The 20,955-nt window shown below is 42.0% G+C and overlaps 1 protein-coding gene across 3 annotated transcripts in view; it reads left to right on the top strand.

Annotated features, from left to right (window-relative positions):
* The window catches only part of FGGY (FGGY carbohydrate kinase domain containing), a 291,445-nt gene that overhangs the window by 52,018 nt on the left and 218,472 nt on the right, over positions 1–20,955 (top strand). For all 3 annotated transcript variants that reach the window (XM_026853492.1, XM_026853491.1, XM_026853490.1), the window contains exon 3: positions 893–957. The gene's annotated coding sequence lies outside the window, so the exon portion shown is untranslated. The remainder of the gene's footprint in view (positions 1–892; positions 958–20,955) is intronic.

The following is a 20,955-nucleotide window of genomic DNA, read 5'->3' as shown; positions in this document are numbered from 1 at the left end:
TCTCCTCAGTGCTGAGATCCCTGTGAACATGTAGACCTCCTCTCTACTTGCTTTTCTTTCCCCTGGGTGACTACAAAATAGAAAAATTTCCTTCACACAGGAGCTTACATTTGTAATGCACAAAAGCAAATGTTATTTATCTAAACTTTCAAGGTTTTCCTAATGAAGGTATTAATTAAAAAGTTGATGTGAGGCATAATTGAATAAAGAAACAATGTTACAAGGCACAGCAGAAGTAGCAATGAGATGAGCACACATTTGTGATTAAGAATGAAATCTTTCATGAAATAAAAACAGTTGTTTCAGTCAAAACCTTTTGACCTTTTAAGAGAGATGCAGCAAACCCACAAGCATGTAGTTGTTTGTTTGGCTCCTATTATTGCCATCCCATTGTAACCTAGGGAGAAGAGCTTTTTTGATCCTACAACTAGGCAGCCTGTGGGCAGGAGAGCAGGGTTCTTGCTTTTTGAGAGCAAGCAGCCCATTCACAGTGGGTTGACTTTCAAAAGACCCATTTATTGAATGACGCAAGGTTCAAATTATGACTCACTCTGCATAGGTTAAGTTTGTAAAAATCAACCTATATTCATCTTCCCAGCACCTACACAGCTGCATAATGTATTTATTATCTCTAGGGTCCCATTAACCCTTACAGAGGCTTAAAAGATCTGCAGTACAACCCAGACAAACTGATGTTCTTCTAGTGAGCTGAGATTTTTCCTCTTTTATGAATGGTGATATAGTGAACGGCAGATCTTCTCTCTGTCCAGGATTAGGTCACAGCGTGGCCCAGCAGTCTCGGTTTGAACATTTCCTCCTGTTCCAACAGCCCTCATAAAAATTACGTTGATTGCTGATGCTGTTTGCTGATACGTGACCCTCTGTTTTCCAGGTCTCAACCAGATGAACCAGATACTCTTCGATCTTTGAGTCCTCTCATGATCTTGCAAGGATACTGTAAGTAATTGTTGTTTATTATAAACAGCTTTTAAAGCAGAAGTTTTTGGTGCTAGTCCAGTGCATTTTATTAGTTGAAACATTTCCTTGTATTTCCCACTTGTATTGCAACCTACTTTTAATGGTAGATTTAAGGGCATGGGAGCAGTTTGGCTGTGTTTGCAAGGCCTTCCCCCTCTTCCCTCCTTTCAAAGGGAGAACATCAGGAAGTTTGGAGATTCAGATGTGGTTCCTAAATCATGTCAATGAAGGTCTACTGCACTGCTGGAAATGGTGTGCAGCTTCTTGTTCCTGTATTTCAGCTCTCCTTCCTCTCAGGAAACCCAGACTTCAAGGGAAGGAAAACCCCAAATGACCCTTGTACATGTCATTGAAAAAATGGTGGTTGCTTAAAAAAAAGGGTGTTACCTTACATGCATGGCTTCATTCCTCCACCTATTTCTCTACTGCGCATGTTACAAATAATGACAGCTATTACAGGGCTGGCTGTATGGGATGCACACTGAGAAACCAAACATTTAGTTCTTTAACCCCTTGTCTGTAGTCCTAACTCAGCAGAATTTTCCTTGTCTGGTAATATGGCTGGACTAGAGAGGGACTGTACCTTCTTATTGCTGGGTAAATAAATACTGCAAAAAGCCTTTCTCCAATGTTGGATCGAACCCTGAAATTAATTTACTTCCTTTCTGTTCATAAATACTGTGTGTCAGCTTTCTGTGAGCCACGGTATGTTAACCTACTTGCAGAGATTCCTACAGAAAGGAACGGCCAAAATTGCATGTAAGATTATTTACAACAAACTAACATGAAAAATGAACGTTGGCCAGATACTTGTGCATGTCTTTACTCAGGGAACACACATTACCCTGTGACTTCCATGGTCAATCACATCTAAACATAAAATATGAGTTTCAGAACACATGGAGGGAGCAGATTGGAACTGAGTATAAAGATATATATGCTGTTGTTTTTAAGCCCTTAACAAAATTTATTGAATAGTGATGAATAATAGATGCATTTAAAGGAAATGACAATCTGCTGCTGTTTAATCCTTGACAGAAAAAAGCAAATTTGCTTATGAATTCTCTGTAATGGTTTGTTCTTTAAGACAGAACAGCGGAGGCTTGGTACGAAACTCACTGCAATCAGTAAAAAGACCCCCATTTTATGCCCCAAGTTTGTAGCCTACACAGAATTCTGTTATGGCAGCTGCCACCTTTACTAACACACCAGAGTTCGGACCGGGTTCCTCTTGGGCTACAGTGGTAACAGCTCTTAAGTCTGGCTGAAACAGTCTGAAATTCCCTGTGGATCAGGCACAGAGGTGGACCTGTAACACGCACTCACCTGTGCGTTACGTCAGTAAGTCTACTATGTGCTGTTCCAGTTGTAGCTCTTGTAAATTAAAGAGAGAAATAAGCTGCTTTTTCGCTTCATGCCACTGCTGAAATATGATCCAAGGCTCAGGTATATTCCAGCTGTGATCTTGCTCCTCGGTTATGAACATACATTTATGTTCTCAAGACATTAGAGCTCCTTCTACACAGGCAAAAATTGTAAAAACAAAATGAACAACGTTCTCTGTGTACAGCAGAGTTATTTAAAGTGCCTGAGGGTTTGAACATAAGCAGACACTGTGTTCGCATACAATATAAGCAAGACTTCTGGGTTTTGGCATTTAAAATGACAATTAAAAATACAGCAGGCATGTTTCAACAACTTTATGGGATGCCATAAACATCCAGAAAAGGATTCCAGACAAAAGTAAAGATTCACAGTAAGGATTGTTTTCTTCTTTTGGTGTCCCACCTCAGTTTTTAGTGCGATGTGTTGTGACACACCACAAAACGAGTGAAACTAAAGTAAAGAGCAGAAGGTGTTTCGCTCATTGGAAGCTATTGTATGGCAGAAAATGCTTCTTTGGGAGAATACAAGTTTACAGTCTGTAGTGGCTCTGTTCAGGTAAAGGTTTTAGTCTCCTGCTCAAGATTTTTCTAAAATTTTTGCTAAGAAAACTTGAGGAGAAAAATCCCTGAACAAGTCTAGAAGGTGAAAAACACTTTCCTTCCTCAACACAGTAGACTCAAAAATCTCTCCCTGGCACAATTTTGCATACCACGACACTACCTGAATTTTCTTAGATATGTTTACCACAGGAATGGCACTACTGCAGTCAGTCTGTTCCCACTGTAGCCTCCTGCCAGCATGCCATAGGTTATGAAACTGTGTATTGGATCGTGTACCTTTAAGCAACATAGTGTTTACAAATATATAAGGCACCTCTCCTTGTGAATGTGTTTTAGGCATTAAGCTAAGGTGAGAAGAAGAACCTGAATCTCAAGTTAAGGATGTAATTACAAGGCCTTTCTTCCTTGATACTTTTTTCCTGCCACTTGTAAACCTTTCACAACAGGAGTTCCTCAGCTTCTTTGTTTTTTTGTACCTGAATTTCTCCTTAATCAGCTCCTAAATCTCCAAAATGCTTTGAAACGTTGTCGTGACATTGAGTGGAGTTTCCTTTAGGACGGTCAGCAATTTCCTAGCCTTAAAATGGAAGACAAACTGCAGTTTGTTTTTAGGTAGTTCTGAAATCCATCTATTCTCTTTATGACACTTTAGCAATGTGTTTTGTTTTGTGAATGTGTTGAAACCACATAGCCATCAACTGACCCACCTAATGATGCTCCACCTAAACAAATCCTTCCCAAGCTTTTCTGGGTTTTTCTCAGTGCCGTCCTCACCACAGGAGTCGTGTATGGCTCCTCTTTTTAATTTTAGTTCTTTTCCCCACTTTTCGCTTTTGCATTCTGATAAAAATGTAAAGTCTTGCATATAGCGTTTGGGGTGTTTTCAGGGAATTCTTCCCCATGCAGGGGCTAAGAACAGTTAGTCTCTTTCTTGTCACTGGATGCCAACGTTGGGATTGTTTTTCAGGCATCAGGGCTAAGTGAGAATTAGGTTCCTGCCACCCCTGAGTTAAGCAACGCTCTGCATTAGTGATCCAGTGTCTCAGTCAGGGCAGGAAGAAGTAAGGAAACTGCTTTATCTTCCTTAGTGCCCAAACCAATCCACAGGGGCTGGGAACGAGACATCTGCCAGAAAAGAGGGAGATAGAAGGTATCTTAAGGTTACACTTGTTTCCTGTGGCTGTGCATTTGCTTTGGTTTAGTTTTCCTTTCCCTTCTCCCCTACCACAATTCAAGAGTATATAGGAGCTCTTTTCTTCGCTTTACCTGTATTTTTCCTTTAATTAGGCAATAATTTTGCAATCTGAGGGATTCACAGACAATCCCATTCCCCCTTTCTACCTTGCTAGTTGTAACCTCTTGTTGCAGACCCTGCCACAGTTGCGATGACATGGTCATGCTGTGAAACAAAATTCAAAGGTCCTTTTTGTTTGGTTGCTTTTTACCTTACATTCCTTCCCTTCCCCTTGCATTCCTCCTCAGTGTAGCCCCAGCAGCTCTTTTCCCATCAAGCACATCCCCCAGGCCTCCTGCTGAAATCTTTACCTCCCTCAAACACGACCTTGGGCTGGATCTCACCTCTCATGCAGGTGCTCAGCACAGAACAAAGTTCAAGTCTGTTCAAGAGCTATTTCACGGGCTTAAGGGGCATGAGATAGGGTGCAGTTTTAACACTCATCCTCTGTACAGGATAAATTTGATGTTAACTGTAGTGAAACTGCCATGGTGGATAGTCTTTCTAGCTGTGAGTGATTTTGTGTGCTTACTTCTTTGCAACAGCAGCTGTATGACTTCTTCATTTATACGATCAACCTGAAACAGTCTTGATGAAATAAGGTTAGTAATAGCTGCTATCACAAAAATCCTAACGGGAAAAGCAGGTTCAATATGTCTCTAGAATGCTGTCTCCAACTCCTCTATACCTTGGTGGACATTGCAGCTAGCTTCTCCCAGTGATGGAGAGGTGAAGCTCATCTGAACAGGAGAGATTGGAATAATCTCTCTCACCTGTCCACAGCACAGAATTGTTCTTGCCTTTCCTTTGCTCCTGCTTTGCCCAGGCTAGTCATGACTGACAAAACTTCAGCTGTATGGGCAAGTGTATCACAAGCCACTGAGCCTCAGTCTTAGGAAATTTATCTTGCCCTTCAAAATTCCTCACTCTACTTGACGTTTACTCCTATGGGTATTTGCAGGCTGTTATGTCTGCCCTTACTTGTTGTTTAACCTTGCAATAAGCATTTAGCTCTGTCCTCATAAATCACTTCCCCTCAGCTTTTTAGCTGCCTGTGCTCCTTAGTATGAAAAACCTGGGCTAAGCCTACCCTTTCAATGACTACTCCCCACAGGATTTTATTGGTGGCACAAAATCATTGCTCAAGCCACGATTTCACTCCTGGCTTATTGCATGATCCTTTGCTGTTTATACTGACCTAAGGATCCATATCAGCAGTTCTGTGGATTTCTTACCCACATTCTCTTAAGACTTGTTCCACCTCTTCCCTCAACTTTAAAAATTACTAATTCAGTTTCCGTGCCCCTTCTTCCCAAGAGCACATCTTCTGGGAGTAGTGGAAGCTGCAGAGAGCGTCTCTGCTGCCTCTGTTCACACTTTCTGCATCCCTCACTCTTTGCTGAAGGACCCCTGTGCAGCCAGAAGCTGGTTCCCAGGGGCAGCCCGGAGGTGGGCTTCCACAGCACATCACCCAGGATCGGTGTCTGGTGGGTGAAGCTCCCTGGAGCAGGATTAGGAAGAGTAACTGCCTGGATTCAAACCTCCTCTGCCCACATCGATTCAAACCTCCTCTGCCCGCATCTGTGGCAGGAGCTGGTGGGCAGGGAGCTGGGCCACATGCTTACCAGCCAGCTAGCAGAGCAGGGGAAAAGTCTGGCGTTTTTCCCCCTCCTGTGGGCACCTGTCTGGATTTTCAGAGCGGCTTGTTTGGACTTAACGCGTATGAATTTCAGGAGCTTTGAGGTGAGGCCAGAATGTGCTGTTGTTTAAGGCATCTTTGAAGGTATCCAGATCTTAAACCAAATTAATTGCCACAAAATATCACCAGGAAGAATTCAGGAGAACCCTGAGAAGGTGCATTTATCCAGTTTATGACACTTACAGCAAGGATTGAAAATAATTAAGAGTTGTGTAATGCACAGGAATTACTTCAGGGTGCAAATCAGGCTTTGACTTTTAGGGAGAAAAAAGAAACTTCTTGTGGGCAGATTTGCCCATAGCTGCCTGTTGCAAACTTCCTTTTACTCTTTTGTTAACTTTTTGTTAGTGTTTACAACCACAGATAGAAGAAGGATCAGAGAGCACTCTAGCCTGGCATAGGATATCATCTCAACAATATAGGGTATCCTGCCATCACGTGCAAAGTAGAGTGTTCTCTTTTTAGCTGGTGAAAATTTGGAAATTGCAAAACGATCATGAAAGCAGGAGACAGGATGTGACGGAAGACATTTATTTTCCTAAACCCAAAAAATGTAGACAAGCCTCAAGTCTACGCTGCATTTCTTTCCTACTTGCACATTCATTTTAACTCCTCCACTCTCATCTCATTTGTTACTGTGTTAAATGTGGCTGATTACTGCAAGTGCATTTTCTTTCAGGACCCTTTTGTTTCTGGGTTGGAAGAATTGTCCATTTGCCTTGCAGCAGCCAAAGAATTTCGTTCTAAATTTGGGATGACTTGTTCAAAAGCTTCTTTTGTTTCACCTCTGAGCTACAGTCTACCCTTTTATTTTGACTTTTTGAACATTTATTTTGACTTTTCTGAAGACTGAATTGTCTTCTGACACGAGGAAGAGGGTCATATGTGAGCATGAATTAAATTAAGTTGCATCTGGGAAGTTTAGTCTTGTTTAATGGCTTTAGTTAGTTATTCTACTCCATTATCTTTACATAATCATTAAAATCGTATAATCATTACATTTTATCCTCTAAAATAAAGGAGATTCTTATAAGAAACTTAACTCTGCATATTTTCTTTGTTTCCATATGAATGTAGACATGCACTTTTTAATTTTGTTGAATAACTCCTTTAGACATATTTTTTCCCCTCCGTTTACATCTCTTCAGACACAAGGCAAACACAGGAGAATTCCAGGTGTAACCAGAAGAAAGAAAAATCTGGTTCCTCCCTCAGGTCTTCACAATCATGGAAATGTTGTATGTCTATTTAAGCTGTTGTCGAAAAAGCCACTGGTGTTCAGCGAATTGTATCAGGGTTTTCAAAACCATGGCATCATTTTCTGAAATTCGATTTTCTAGATCCCAGAATGAGAAAGAAGTTATCCAACAATCCACTTGGAAGTGACAGTCTTTAATTTCTGCCTGGTTAGTAGTTTAGTAAAAGTTTAGCTATGTAAACACTCACCAGTAAATTTTAGTCATGCCATGCTTTCTTATACACTGTTACTAGCTTCCATGTTCTTTTCCTGGGCCTTTCTCACCATGTCCATGACATCTGACCTCTCTTACTGGCTTCTCATATTCCTTAATTTTGTATCGATCAAGCTAGAATGATGACCTCTATAGAAATATATGCATTAAGTATTGAGGCAGCCCCGGCACTTGCTGCACATTTGTCAGACTAAATCAGAAACAAAGCTGAAATCCCTTCCAAAAATGAGGTTGAACGTTTAAAATGAACCAGAGGAGATCTCACTGGAAATGTCCATATTAAAACTCTCTTCTTTAAAAAGCATGAAGACTGAAGCCGTCTGATAGAAACAGGTTCTGCACTAGTATTGTTAAACATATATGGAAACACTGCAGTTTAAGAATAGACCAGGATCTGCAGAAATATGCTGTAATCCCTCTGACCTCGTCCTGAAAGCTGAGGGTATTATAGGGAGAAATGTGGGACCAAGCTAATAACCTTTGTGTTGGTTGTGTGAAACAGTTCCAGCTTTCTCTGCTGCAGAGACATGGGAACCCTTGGTTAAAGGTTGATCCCATGAACTGCTAAATGGCCTCATGCCCACTGACTCAGGGCGGCATATATAAGTTGGGTAAGCAAAAGCTAATTACCTCCCATAAAACATCTCTCCTCTTGAATCTGGATGGGCCATTTTGTCCCATGACTAATTGCATGTCTCTTCACTTGCTTCCATTTGATCCAGCCTCTGCAGAAGGTAGCAAGAGTTAATTTCCCGATTTTCCTGGGGAAGGAATTGGACCCTGACTTTAGCAAGTTAGTTTTGCTGTACAGACTAGTGTATGAGGTGTTGCTTAATGGCACAGTCAGAGCAGGAACTCTGCAAGAGCCACAGTCTGATGGCAGTTGCCTCGGTGCCACCCGGGAGAAGACGTTTGGCAGGCAGAGCAGAGTGGGCCAACCCATCCTCTCTACAAGAAGAAGCACATATTTCTGTGGCTTGCTCTGCAAACACCTTCCCCTCAGAGATGGTGCATTTAGAGCACCAAGGGTTGAGGGAAGTGTAAGAGGGTTTCTGTCTACTTCCCAGACCATTTCTAAGCAAAAAGAAGCAATTTGCAATTCAGCTGATTTGAACATAAACCAGAATACATTTAAAAAGCCGTGACATTTTTGGAGTGAGGATGCATTTAGAAAACTTCATTTTTTTTGAAAAAACATGTTTATACTGTGGGTTGTGAACACAAAAGTATTACTACTTCATACCTGTAGCTGAAAAAGGAACCATGTGCCTCTGAATGTCAAACATGGCTTTAATCTGCTTCGCAGCTTGTTTTGTTTTGTTTTTCTCTGTTTCATTTCCCTTTGCGGTGTTAAGCTCTGACCCTGAAAGGTGAGGAAGTGAAGGAAATGGAAGAGTGAAATCTGGGGAGCCTGACGCTAAAAAGCCAAGGGAACCACGAGGCAGTCTGTCTGGTTGTGAGATTGAAATGTAAGTGGACTCCTCAAATTAATTACTTTGGAACCCACTTATGTATGTGGACTCCCTTAAGCATAAGTCTTACATTATGTCACCGAGATGGCATTTGGGCTTGATTTACGTTGGCACAGAACTAGCTATAAACTGCACATGTGTGCCCATAGTAGCCCCTTTTCAAACAGAGCATGTTTATAGAAACAGGAAACATGGTTGCAGCAGGAGTACACCGAGCCTCTGCTGTGTCAACAGCGTCACAACTACAGGTATCCAGGATCTGCACGCTGCGTGCATTTTCCATGTATTTCAACTCAGTTGGTAACCTGGAACACCATTACCAGAGATTACTGGTTGCTTGATGGAGCAAAAATGACTTATTAGGTGAAATTTACTCCACTAAAGATGCATATCTGAACAAGAGCCACAATCCACAGTTTAATCTTTTTCTTTTGTACTCTATCTAATCTGTGGCTAGTATTTCATGGTGAGAACCCCTCTCTTTTTTTCCCCCTTGGAGAATGAGGACATGCTATATTAATTATATCTGATTCTGTAGTCACATAATTTATCTTTAAAAAGGTATGTGCTTTCCTGTCTGAATACATCTGAAGCCTTCAGGTCATGTTCAGGGAAGTGTAAACTCTTCACTGTTCTTTAAATTACATTAGAAACAGTTTCATATATACAAGCACCATTCAAGATATCTTTTAGGAGTCAGAAAGATGAACATAAATGAAGATCAGAAAGAGCAGAGCATTTTTGGTGACTGAGAAAACCATATTCTTTGGTTCCTCAGATGCATTTATTTGCATATCCAGTCTTCAACCTGTTAGAGTTGTGAGGTGCTATAAATAGGCACAAATACCCTCTCTGTGGTCCACGTGGATCTGCTGTGCCTGGAGCAAAATAAGAGAGTTTTAATGCTTCAAGAATGCAGCATCCCTCGAACATCTTCTCTGTGACACTGATGAAACCCTTCCCAGAAGGGGAGAGATGAAGGTGGTGAAGAGAGCTATGAGGGCCCTATCTCCTTCATCTGGGTTGACCTAAAGGCAAACTAAACGAGCTACTGTAGGCGTTCCCTTTCGCAACATCCCTTTCTTCAGACTTTAAAGAAGTCTGTAACAGAGACAGTGTTGTTGTGTACACAAAACAGTCTCCTCTAAGTTTCTAAGGAGAACTGATGATGCAGGAGGAATCCTTTTTTTTTTTTTTTTCATGTGGTATACAGCCCCCTCTTTCTCTGCCTCAGTTGGGAGAATCCTTATGTTGGTGTTCAAACCATCCAGGAGATTTTTTTAGGGCACATCTTATATTCGGATTTGGAAGAAAAAGATCATGTCTTGGAGAGACTGAGAGGAAATTCATGTGAATCCTAAAGCCGAACTTCTAAATAAAAAATATTGTTTGTCAATGAAGATTAACTTGAAATAGGAACTAGTACCAAAGTTTTTTAAATGTAAATACTCTACCTCTTGCACTTTTAGAGCTGACAGGTGTAAGCATTGCCCTTAGACAGTAAGCGACAGTGTTAACTGAGTAACTCGGAGGGTTTGGTACATTCTTGGGTCCTACTGAGAAGCAGTGGTAAGTGCGTGTTGCAGTTCTTACTCAGTGGATATAGGTAATGTCAGAGACCATTTGAGTAGGCTATAGGAGTAGGACTATTGTATTACACATTGAAGACTTGCATTGCCTTTGGAGGTGGTATGGGAATGTATTTCTGTCTGGGAAATACAGTTCCCACATCAAGGTTTTAGGACTTGCTTATTTACTGATTGCAAGTCAGATAAATCTGTGAAAACATTTGTAACCTACAGCATGAAAAACAGAGCCAACAACCTGTGCTTGGTGTCCTATTGCATGAAACATTTCAAGTCTGATTGTTGAATGTAGCCCTCAGTGTCCTGACCTGGTCACTGAGGGTCACGGGCACTAGAGACAGTAGCTGCGATGCTTTATTGGGTTTGGGCTGAGACATCTTTTTACTCCTTTTGTTGGAAAATTGCTTGCAGGTAAATGCTTAGTTTGAATTATCCTCCTTGCTGTTTAACTTCGGGGCATGCTGTTGTGTTTGGGACAATATTAGAACAGAATAACAGGCACGCTTATCAGAAGGATTGGGAAACAGATACTGTAGTGCTGAGTGGGTGTCATCGGGGGAGGGTTTTTCAACTTCCCTGGATTGGTGCCCAGCACAGGAGTAGATGGTAGGAAAAATCATGTCTGCAGAGAATTGCATGTTGGGTCTCTGTGGGTGTGAGTTGAGGACGCCCCACAGAAGCCTGTAATCCCATCTCTGCTTTCAAGAATAGCAGGCACAGACAACGCAGCCTTCAGGAGCTCGCTGACGGCAAAAAGGGCTGCGCAGTCTGCCTTGTCAGAGCAGTGCCCATGCAGCAGTACGGCCTTCAGCTGCAGCAAGATCTGTTCATTAGTAATTAAAGCATTTCTTTTTAACAGGCAGGAAACCTTTCCAAAGTTTTGCAACGTGTTCTGACCGTTTGAGAGAAATGTTTCCCTTCTAATTCATTGAAGGGTTTGATCTGTCATTGCTCACTGCTCCTGTCTCGCAGAGATCTACTGCCTCTGAAGGACTTACATCAGTGCAGTATATTTGGGTGAATGAGAGTTGCTGGCTCTAGCATTCAGTTCGTGATGGGTGTAAAAACTCTGCTAATTGGAACGTCTCTGAAGGTGCATATTAGAAAGTTGCTGGAAACCAAATGATTTTCGCACTTTAACTTTCACCTGAAATACGGCTCATGGTGTTGTATTGTCCATGTATTTGTGTAGTGGGAGTGTGATTTTAACGCTAAGCTTTATTATAACCCCTAACAAATTCTCATATGTTATCATCTTTATGCATACCAGCTTTATTTTTTTTTCCCCCCTGTGTGTACTTGAAATTAATTTACATGATAAATGTAGAGCAATCAGAACAGGATATGAAACAGGAACCTCTGGAGTGAGCGTGAGTAGGACACAGATGTAATAGCCTTCAAAAGCACACGCTGCTTGCTGACATTTGTCAGTAAGGGAATGGCCTGGAATCCCAGCCCAAGCAGATGTGTTGCAATAGGCAGAGGTCAGTCTTAGTGTCCCTTGATGGCTTCTCCTGAAGATTTGAGGCTATGCCAGCTGCTGCTCCGACCGCCAGCTTTCCTCTCTTGTCTGGAACGGAGAGTCTTTTCCCAGCCGTGATGTGTTCACGTTTTTGTATCTGTGAAGTAGAGACTTGATGTGAACCTGGATGGGGCAGCAGCAGCTTTTTATAACTGCACCTCGCCTCTATTTTCATAAAGATTAGCCAGAGGAAGAAAAAAGTTTTATGCTCTTTTTGTACATAAAGTGTAGAAACTAAAGAGATTCAGATTCACCAGCTGTGTTGGTCACAGAGGTTTGCAGGCCACACTGCAAGTTCACCCTGGAGCATCTTACACTATGATTCAGCTCCAGCTCTGGTCCTGTGTAACCTCCTGCCTTTCCCCCTGCCCTCCCCCAGATTCCTCCGTCTCCCTTATCTCTGATACCCCTCATCTGACCCCTCTGTTCCTGGTTTCAGAGTGTCTTCTCCAGAAGCTGAGCAAATCGACAGATCTGTCAAGAGATGCAGGAAGGGAACCAGGGGTTATCTGAGTGTGCAGGTTATCTAATGGGGTTGCTCTCAAGAAACAGTATCTGTAAGCAGTACGAGTTATCCCAAGCCAGAGACGAGGAGAGGCTGGGCTGGCCAGTTCATCAGAGCCAGCTGTCTTGTGGGTACGGGTGAAAGATGAGAAGTCTGAAAATAGTGGAAGAGTCGCCCTGAAGCCAGAAAGAGGTGCCTGTGATTGAGAAACATGGAAGGAAAGGGTTTCTTTTGGTATGTATTTGGGAACTTTGAATTAGTTTCCTCAGTGAGGAAGGACTTCCTGGAATTCTTCAGCTGGTTTTATACCCAGAATGGAATTATTTGGCACTGGGTTCAATACACACATGGGATTTGACTTTGCAGTGAGATTAGCCTGTGACAATCCCCCTCCAAAATATAATCAGCAAAGTTTTCCTCAGATGCAAACTGTGTCTGCTTCCAAGTTGGACTCCTGCTTGCTCATTCCTCATCTGGGTTTGTCAAAACTTCACAACATTTAGCCTTGCTTTTCCTTGCAGTGCTGAGTCACTCTGATTTGAGTGAGAATTAAAATGTTTGTTACTGTAAATTTTGCTAGCCTCTGTCTGAAATCCAAGTGAAAAAAGCTGCAATGTCAGTTTGCTCAAAAACTAGTTTTTAGAAGAATTTTTATCCTCAATACTTTTACATGTAACATTTGCATCTATTTTGTTTACTCTGTCACTTGTGGTGTCTTTAATTACACCAGGGGAATCTGAACTGTGGCAGGATCAGACACCGTGAAATCATGACCAAAGGAAAACAGAAGTTTTATTGGCTTTAAATAGGTTTTTCAACATAAGAGGTGACTCTTCCAAAAAGGCAACACAACATCCTTCTGTCTGCTAAGTTTTCTTTCAGTCCTGTAACAGACTATGATTTTTATGCCAGCCTGAGTTCTTTTGGGCTGTTTATAATGTACTGTTTGGGGTGTGTAGAGAACACGGGTCTCTAATAGCTCTTCAGAGACCTGAGGTTTTAGCTCTATATTCTGTCCCTGTTCATCCTGATCAGGCAGGAAGCACATAAAAGGTGGTTGGAATAGATGTGTACCCATGGAAGTCGGATGGCAGCGCAGATGTGAAACGTGCCTTTCCCTGAGCCAAAGCTGCTCACCTCGGGCAGGCACAGCTTTTTACCCACTGAAATCCTAGAGGCACATGCAGCTACGTGAGAGCTGGCTCTGGGGGATGCGCTGGGGAGCTCCGAACACCAAACCTCAGTCACAGTTGAGCTAACAAGTGACGCAGCTTCAGCCGTGGCAGAGCTGTAGCTTCCTGGCTGGAGCAGAAAGCAGGACACCAGTGCATATAGTGACTGGTGGGGTACATATGCACCACAAAGTTTTTTGCCAAGGTATTGCGCAAATATAACCAAAGCCATAATTTTAAGGCTTATACTCATACATGCAGAGGAAAATTTAGTTTTCAGAATTCTTTACTGGTGATGAAACATAAGCCAGAAAGAACACTGTTGGGTTTTCTGATGTCAGTGTGAGCTGACAGAGTTGGCAATAAGAAAAATTATCCTTCAATTATAGGCTAAACAAGTTTAAAAGAAGTGATTGAGACATAGTTGGTATGGAGGCCCATATTGCTATTATTATATTTGCCTCTCAGAAAAAAGACATGCTTAAAAGTCCGTAAGCTGTTCCCTCTCCTTCTCCCTCCTCTGTTGAAAAATTAGTCTCTTTGTCACATGTAAGTGCTGTACAAGTAACAGGAACAAAACATGTAGGTGTTCTGAATAAAGTCATTAAACAACATGCTCTTTGTTAAGCACATCAAGTTCTGGACAAATTCATACTGTAGCTTTTTGTTTCGTGTGCTCAGGTGATAAAAAATATTTGCCTTGAATCAAATTGTGACTCAAATGAAAATGTCACTGAGACATGGGCTATAGTGAGGCTATATGACCACTGTTTCCAATCACCCTGTAATTAGAAGGGGTTTTGTTGGTGCTGCATGAGCTGAGATAATCCATTGTCATTAGAAAAGACAGTAGTTGATAAGCCATGAGTTGAAAAATGTTACGTTCAGTGGTTCTTCATAGAAAGGGAACTATTAATGACATAGAAGCATTTCATGGTAAGAAGTCTGTCCCCCGAAATGTTAAAATGGAATGGAAACACACTTTTCTCATTTTTATGTATTTTTTTCCCCCTAGATAATCTTTCTAACTTCTTCCTGAATCTCCTGCAATCTATGATATGTTAATGGTATCATGTAATTATATGGTATAACCATGATAAATATTAAATGTTCTATATTAATCTATAGAACATGGCACTGGCTTTGGCTGTGGTAGCTGCCATCAACACCCATGTCCAGGAGGAAGCATCCAGCCCTTAGACACTGTTTATATACCAGGGAAGTTTGGGAACTTCTGGTCTTGGGGTTGAAGGCACCCACTAACATTGTACTTGATATGCACTCCCACTCAGGTTTGAGTCTACCTACCTTCTCTGTAGAGTTTTTAAAATGCCATTACTCTGAATGATTCATCGCCCACGTAAGGAGGGAGGAATTCAAATCAGACGGGGAGCAAAGCACTCTCCGCTGGGAACAGGAGGAGACAGGGCTTCTGGAGATGGGAGAAGTGGGGGAGGAAATGAAACCACTGATGGGGAGAGTGGGGTTCTGGGCTGCGGAGGGATATGGATGTAGTCAAGTGTAACCAGTATGTGAGAGCAACAGACATCAGCAGTGGGGAAAAGGAAAATGGATGTTCATCAAGCCTTAGCCATAGGAAGAAAATGGAGGACAGTACAGTGGTGGGGAAAAGAAAAAAGCCTGGCTTTTTCCGTGAGGATACTCAGCTTGCCTGTTTGAGGTAACACCTGTCTTTCCGGTTCATTCCAAAACTGATAGCCCTGTCTGGAAGAGGTGATGCACTTCTGGCTGTATCCACACAGGCCACAGCGATGGAATTAGCAGTGCCATCACACCTGTGAGTTGCTGGACACCCTTTTAGTTCACTGCAGGAAGCAGGAACCACGGGTGGCACCTGGCACCCATCACCCCTCTGCGTGTGCTGTGGTTGCACCGGCTGCAAAGCTGAGCAGGAGGTGGGAGAGATCCACAACAGGAAAGGAGGGATCAGGAGCGAGTAGCTCGGCTTGCATAGCTGGTTGGGGGTGGTTTTGTTCTTGAGCTACCTATTTTTAATGGATCCTTTGCTATATCCCTCTTGCTATGAACTGAGCTGTTGCCTCCTATTTCTCGTCTTCATTACAACTTGGTTACAAGACACAATTTTGATGCCATCATATTTTGGATTTGCTTCTGACCTGCTTATCATTCTAAGTGAGGGTTACTAGAGAGGGAGCGCCGGGTGCTGGCCACCAGTGCAAATGCTATCGTGACATGACCCAAGGGATAAAATGACCTATCTTTTTTTTTTTTTTTCACATGTAAGCATTACCACACTCATCTATGTCAAGTAGCCACAAATCTGAGATAGGCTTTTGCAAGATGTTCCTAAGATGCTTTTTAAAAAATTTCCTTTAGAGTGCTTCCCATTTGCCTTCTTGTTTGCAAGTCTGGAGAATGCAGATGGGCCACACTTTCAGGCTTCTTCATGCAATCAAGTTGGAGACAAAATTTTTTTAGACATAATTATATCCCAGAAGCTGGATCTTGTTCAACTTGCAGAATAAATCACAACAGTTAGTAGGACTGTGCCGGATTGAAAAAGTCTAGAGAGGAAATATCACGCATTTGTGAAATGCTTCAGTTGCACTAATTTCTTTTTATATTTACAAGTTTATTTACTGCAGAGGTAGCGCAGAAGTACAAGATGTTTTGTTTAGATAAAAGCAAAACATGTCCATTCCTAAAAGTGAGAGAGTGAAATCAGATTCTGATTGCTAATTTTAGATAGATTTTCCATCTTCAAAATACCACTGTATTAGGAAGGACGAGGTTAATGTGGAAAATACCTGCTCTTCATTATGCAGTGAAACTGGAAGCCAGCCAAAATATTGGGCAACCTGGTCCTCTGGTCTGAAGTGTGTCTCCTGTCTCTGGAGCAGACGGAGCACTGACTGAGCTGTCCACATTGTTTGGACACTGAGGAACTTTCCACATCTCTGACTGTCCCTGTTTCTTGATTTCTCTCCTTTCTGAGAAGATTCAGAATGCTTCTTGAGTATATTCTCTGTGTTTTGAGATAACATGTGAAAAGGAAACTTCTTGATTATTTTTTTTTTCTGTTAGTTGTTGGGGAAGTTTTTTGGTTTTGTTTTTTTTTCCCTTCTCAAATTCACATGACTATCAGAAGTCGAGGAGCAGATAGGTAAGCACTAAAAACAAACGCAGAAGAGCGAGCCATCTGGTGTGTGGAGGAGGGCCGACTCCTACAGCTCTGATCTCAGCACTAACGTACAGCATCTGTGCAGGACTGGGGATGGCGGTAACAGGGATGTGCAGCACAATTAGCCACACGAAGATCTGGCATCTAAACACCTTGGGGGATGAAGTCCTTGATGCCCAGGCAGCTTTCCAGAGCAGCCTAAGGAGCAGAATCAGCTCCCGGGCAGTGGAAAGGGCTCTGGGGGGACACATCTCTGTTCCTTACTGCAAAGCATCATTCATGGGCAAGTGGGGCTTTGCACTCACACTGTGTTTTAAGTGGGTTTGTCCCCTGTAAAAAAAGTGTTGTAAGGAGAAAAATCAGAAGTGGTTGCTCAGCCCAACTGAGTTTCAGTTTCCCTCCTCAACTAACCTGATGGGCACAGTGTTCCCTAACAGGCTGATGGAAGGACACTCATTCCTCATGGCTGCTCTCCTGGGAGCTTCTTCAGGCTGCATCAATGCCAGGAAAAATGAGTTCCTGGTATTAGTTTTCTTGAAAGCAAGAAGTCTTATAGACAAACCAGCCCCAGACCAGTGTTGTTCCACGCTTTGCTTTGCTGTGCAGAGGCACTGCCAACCCTGAGATGAACTTAATAACACTTCACACATCCATTGGACAAATCCAACCGAGCTTCTGAAAAATACTACTTCTTTTGCTCTCTGTTCTGGGACTGTATTCAGCCCTCACTCTAGAGCTACTACCGAGAGAGACCTTTTCTTGATGAGAGTGAAACTGATGATTTCTGAAGTTGGGATAAGATGAACTGTCATAGAGCTGGCAATTAAACTGTTAGGCAGTGACACCCTACTTGATATAAAGTCTTTTACCTGCTGTTTTACCTCCCCTTCTTAGTGAGACTAGTGATATTACCTAAGGATACTCCTGAAGGCATTAAGTAGTTCAGATTTACAGCAAGCTTCAAAGGCATAAATGGCCACAGAGTTGCAAGTATTATTATTATTATTATTATTATCTGCCACTTTGGAGAGATGCTCCAGGTTTCTGTGAGATTTAAAGGAAAGTAGAAAATTAGGCTGTTTATTCTACAATTGACTGGAAAAATAAGTTTCTATAGAAACTACCACTTTAGAGGTATTTACATTTCTCTACTATGAAGCATCTTGAGAAAAAGCATTCCCATAAATAGCAAATAGAAGTTGTTACATTTGGTATAATGAGTATTTACAAAGTCTGTGTATGTTCTACGTATGATGGGTTTGCTGTTTAAACCGTGGATCCATTGAATATATTGTAAGAGACTCAAATCTCCCCATAGGAAAAATTAGATAGTGATGTGTAACAGTAATGTGTAAAAATTCCTTTGTGCCCTTCCTGCTGCTGAATCTGCACTGAAACAGAAGATTGAATCTAATATCTCTGGCAATGCTGATTCTTTAAAAGCTCTTTTCTGAGTAAGGTTCCAGGAAAAACACTGACATTTTTAGCTGTAGATGAGGTGCTGCATGTATATGCATGTGCTTGCAGTTAGAATTTGGGGACTTGTTGCTGGTACTTAGCTTTGAAGTTTCCTTCAGCTCTCCAGTTGTAGTGCACCACATGAGTGTTATTGATCTGTAGTTATCTAATAGTGAAAACAGTATAAAGAGAATAAAGAAAATATAAACAGCAATTGCTATATTTGCAATGATGGTGAGAGGAATAGAGCTGGAAAGAGCAGTGGATTGTACGCTGTATCTTACTTCCATCCTGTGTCCGCTTTTTTCAAGGAATAGATTCAGCATTGCAAGAGCCTTAGTTCTTCATTTCTGGTATATAGGCCCACCATGATAAATGAGATTACAACCCACAGAAAAATCCACCACCTGCCAGTGTCTGCAAGCTCAAGCTGAAGTTGGCAATAGAGGATTTGGGTTGTCACTGATGCACACAGTGGAAACTCTGCCAAGGGGAGAAGGTCTGGATCCAGTATCATGTCCTTATTCATCATGTTCTTCTTGCCTGTGCAGATCACAGGGATTAATTTATGAAAGAGGAAAACTTGGTATTGGATTAGGAGAAAGGACCACCCTACCCATGTCCTGTCTCGAGGGGATCCATCATCATAGATAATTAGGGAAAGAAGGTAAGAAACTGTGAATGCTGCTTTTCTTCCTGGGGTGCCCTCGCAGCGTCAGGCAGTCAGCCATTCTCAGGACTTGCTGGGCTGGAGGTTGCATCCAACCTATTTCATTTAGTAGCCATTGGTATACCCAGGCCTCAGTGAGTATGATCTTACCCTAAAGATGTGTCAAAGGAATTACAGTCAAGCTGGAAGTGGGAAGGTACCGAGTACTGAGCACATCCCAACTTCCTCAGGAAAGCAAATTCCCCTTGGGTATGTTTCTCTGAAAACACATCTGAAAGATTCAGATTCCTGAACATTATTGATGTCTTCTTTGTCAGTTGAATACTTTGAAAAATGTTAACCAAAGCCTTTTATCAGTCCAGTAGCAGTGGAAGTCTGTGCTCCAGATGTAAATTAATCACTCCATTGATAAATAATGGCTGAGGTGGTTCTTGGTACCAAAATATCTTATGATGGCTGCTGTAGGTGCAGAAGTGAAAAACACATAAGTAAGAGTATCATCTTTACAAGGTAGTAGTTTAAGTCAATTAACTGACAAATACAACCCCCAAATAACAGGCAATAAAAAAGGAGGAGCCAGGCTGCTGCTTCCTAAATTGGATTTGTTCTCTGACAAATGGCTGAATTATAGGTCTTAATAACAGTGAATGCAACATATCAGTGCTGTCTTGACCCATTTACTAGATCATGGTGTCTCTCCCATGCCTTTGTTTTGTTGTTTGTCTTGCCCAAGACTTCTCAGAAGACTTGAATACAAGACATAATAACACAGATCCTGCCCTGGTAGCAAGTCGTGCAGTCTTTTGTTTCAAGCACACAGCATGCACCCAGACTTGCTCATAAAATATCCATAGCAAAATCATGCGATGCCCGTCTCTCTTATACATTTTTAAGAGCTGTGCCCTAAATCCATTAAAAGACTGTGAGGCATGAATAGAAGAATAATCCTTCCTACCATATGGGTGAGAAAGTAGTTGGGATCAAGTAACTGGACATACAGAATGAACCATGCGAATTTGCTGACTACCAGACTTCTGCACAGTACCTCATGAAGTCCAGTTCTTTTGTCTAAATTAATGAAAAGTAGTTTGTGTCATAGAGCAGAGGAACTTTGTACAATAAAAATGGAGCTGGCATAAAGAGAGGTCAGAGAAATAGAAGGGTACAAGAGTCAGAAGATGGTGAAAACCATGTGTACTGATAGAAGGTGCTTTCTGATTTCAGGACTAGGTTGAGGGATAGATATTCTTATGATAAAAATAATTACTTTTGAACTATGGGGTGGTTGCTCCTACTCTGGAAGTGAACCTTGGAAATCCAATTCTGTACATCAGAAAAAAATGGCCTTCATCATTTTACCCTTAGGAGAGAAGCAGGGAAACTAATGACATCCCACATAACCTCGGTGGATGTTCAAAGTAGAAGGGAGTTAGCCACTCAGAATGAAAGGGAATTGGGTGTCTATGTCCCTAAGGCTCTTTATAAAATTACATACTACACCTCTTGCCAGGAGTCCTCTCATCTGATCATTTCTGTAGAATTGTAGTGTCTTTAATTTGGAAAATTTACACTCTACCTAAGTCTAGGTGCCAAATACTTCCTTTTCCTATTGAATGTCTTGCATCTCAGAATCACTACCAGGTGCCCTTGGAGGTACACTTTGCTCTTTAGCCATGCCCAGGATCAGACACAGGATTTCAGATGTATAAAATGGGGCTGGTAGGCAGGTTTTGCTCCTGTGGAAGCTGGGAGGGGAGTAGGAGGAGATGGAGACCGTGCCCTTACTAGGAGCAGGGTGCTGTATTCCTGCTCCTCTGTCACTGCCTAGTGGTGCAGGGCCCTTTGCACGTTCTGTGGCCCATCCTCCCTAGGCAAAGTGTACCTCTGTCCTGAGGCAAGTTACAGAAAGAAATTGCATTGGTATTTATTGTAAAAGCTTACAGTCGTAAGGCTAAATGCAGATTCCCATAAATCAGTGGGTATGTGCTCTGACTGAATACCGCCCACTCAACAACTACCACAGGTGGATTCCTCGGTGGGTCAGAAACTCCCAAGAAAGCAGCACAATGTTATCTGGG

The sequence above is a fragment of the Athene cunicularia genome, assembly GCF_003259725.1.
Source record: "Athene cunicularia isolate RWA chromosome 8 unlocalized genomic scaffold, athCun1 chr8_part1, whole genome shotgun sequence".
In the NCBI taxonomy this organism is placed as follows: Eukaryota; Metazoa; Chordata; class Aves; order Strigiformes; family Strigidae; genus Athene; species Athene cunicularia.
This window is presented reverse-complemented; position numbering and strand designations above follow the sequence as displayed.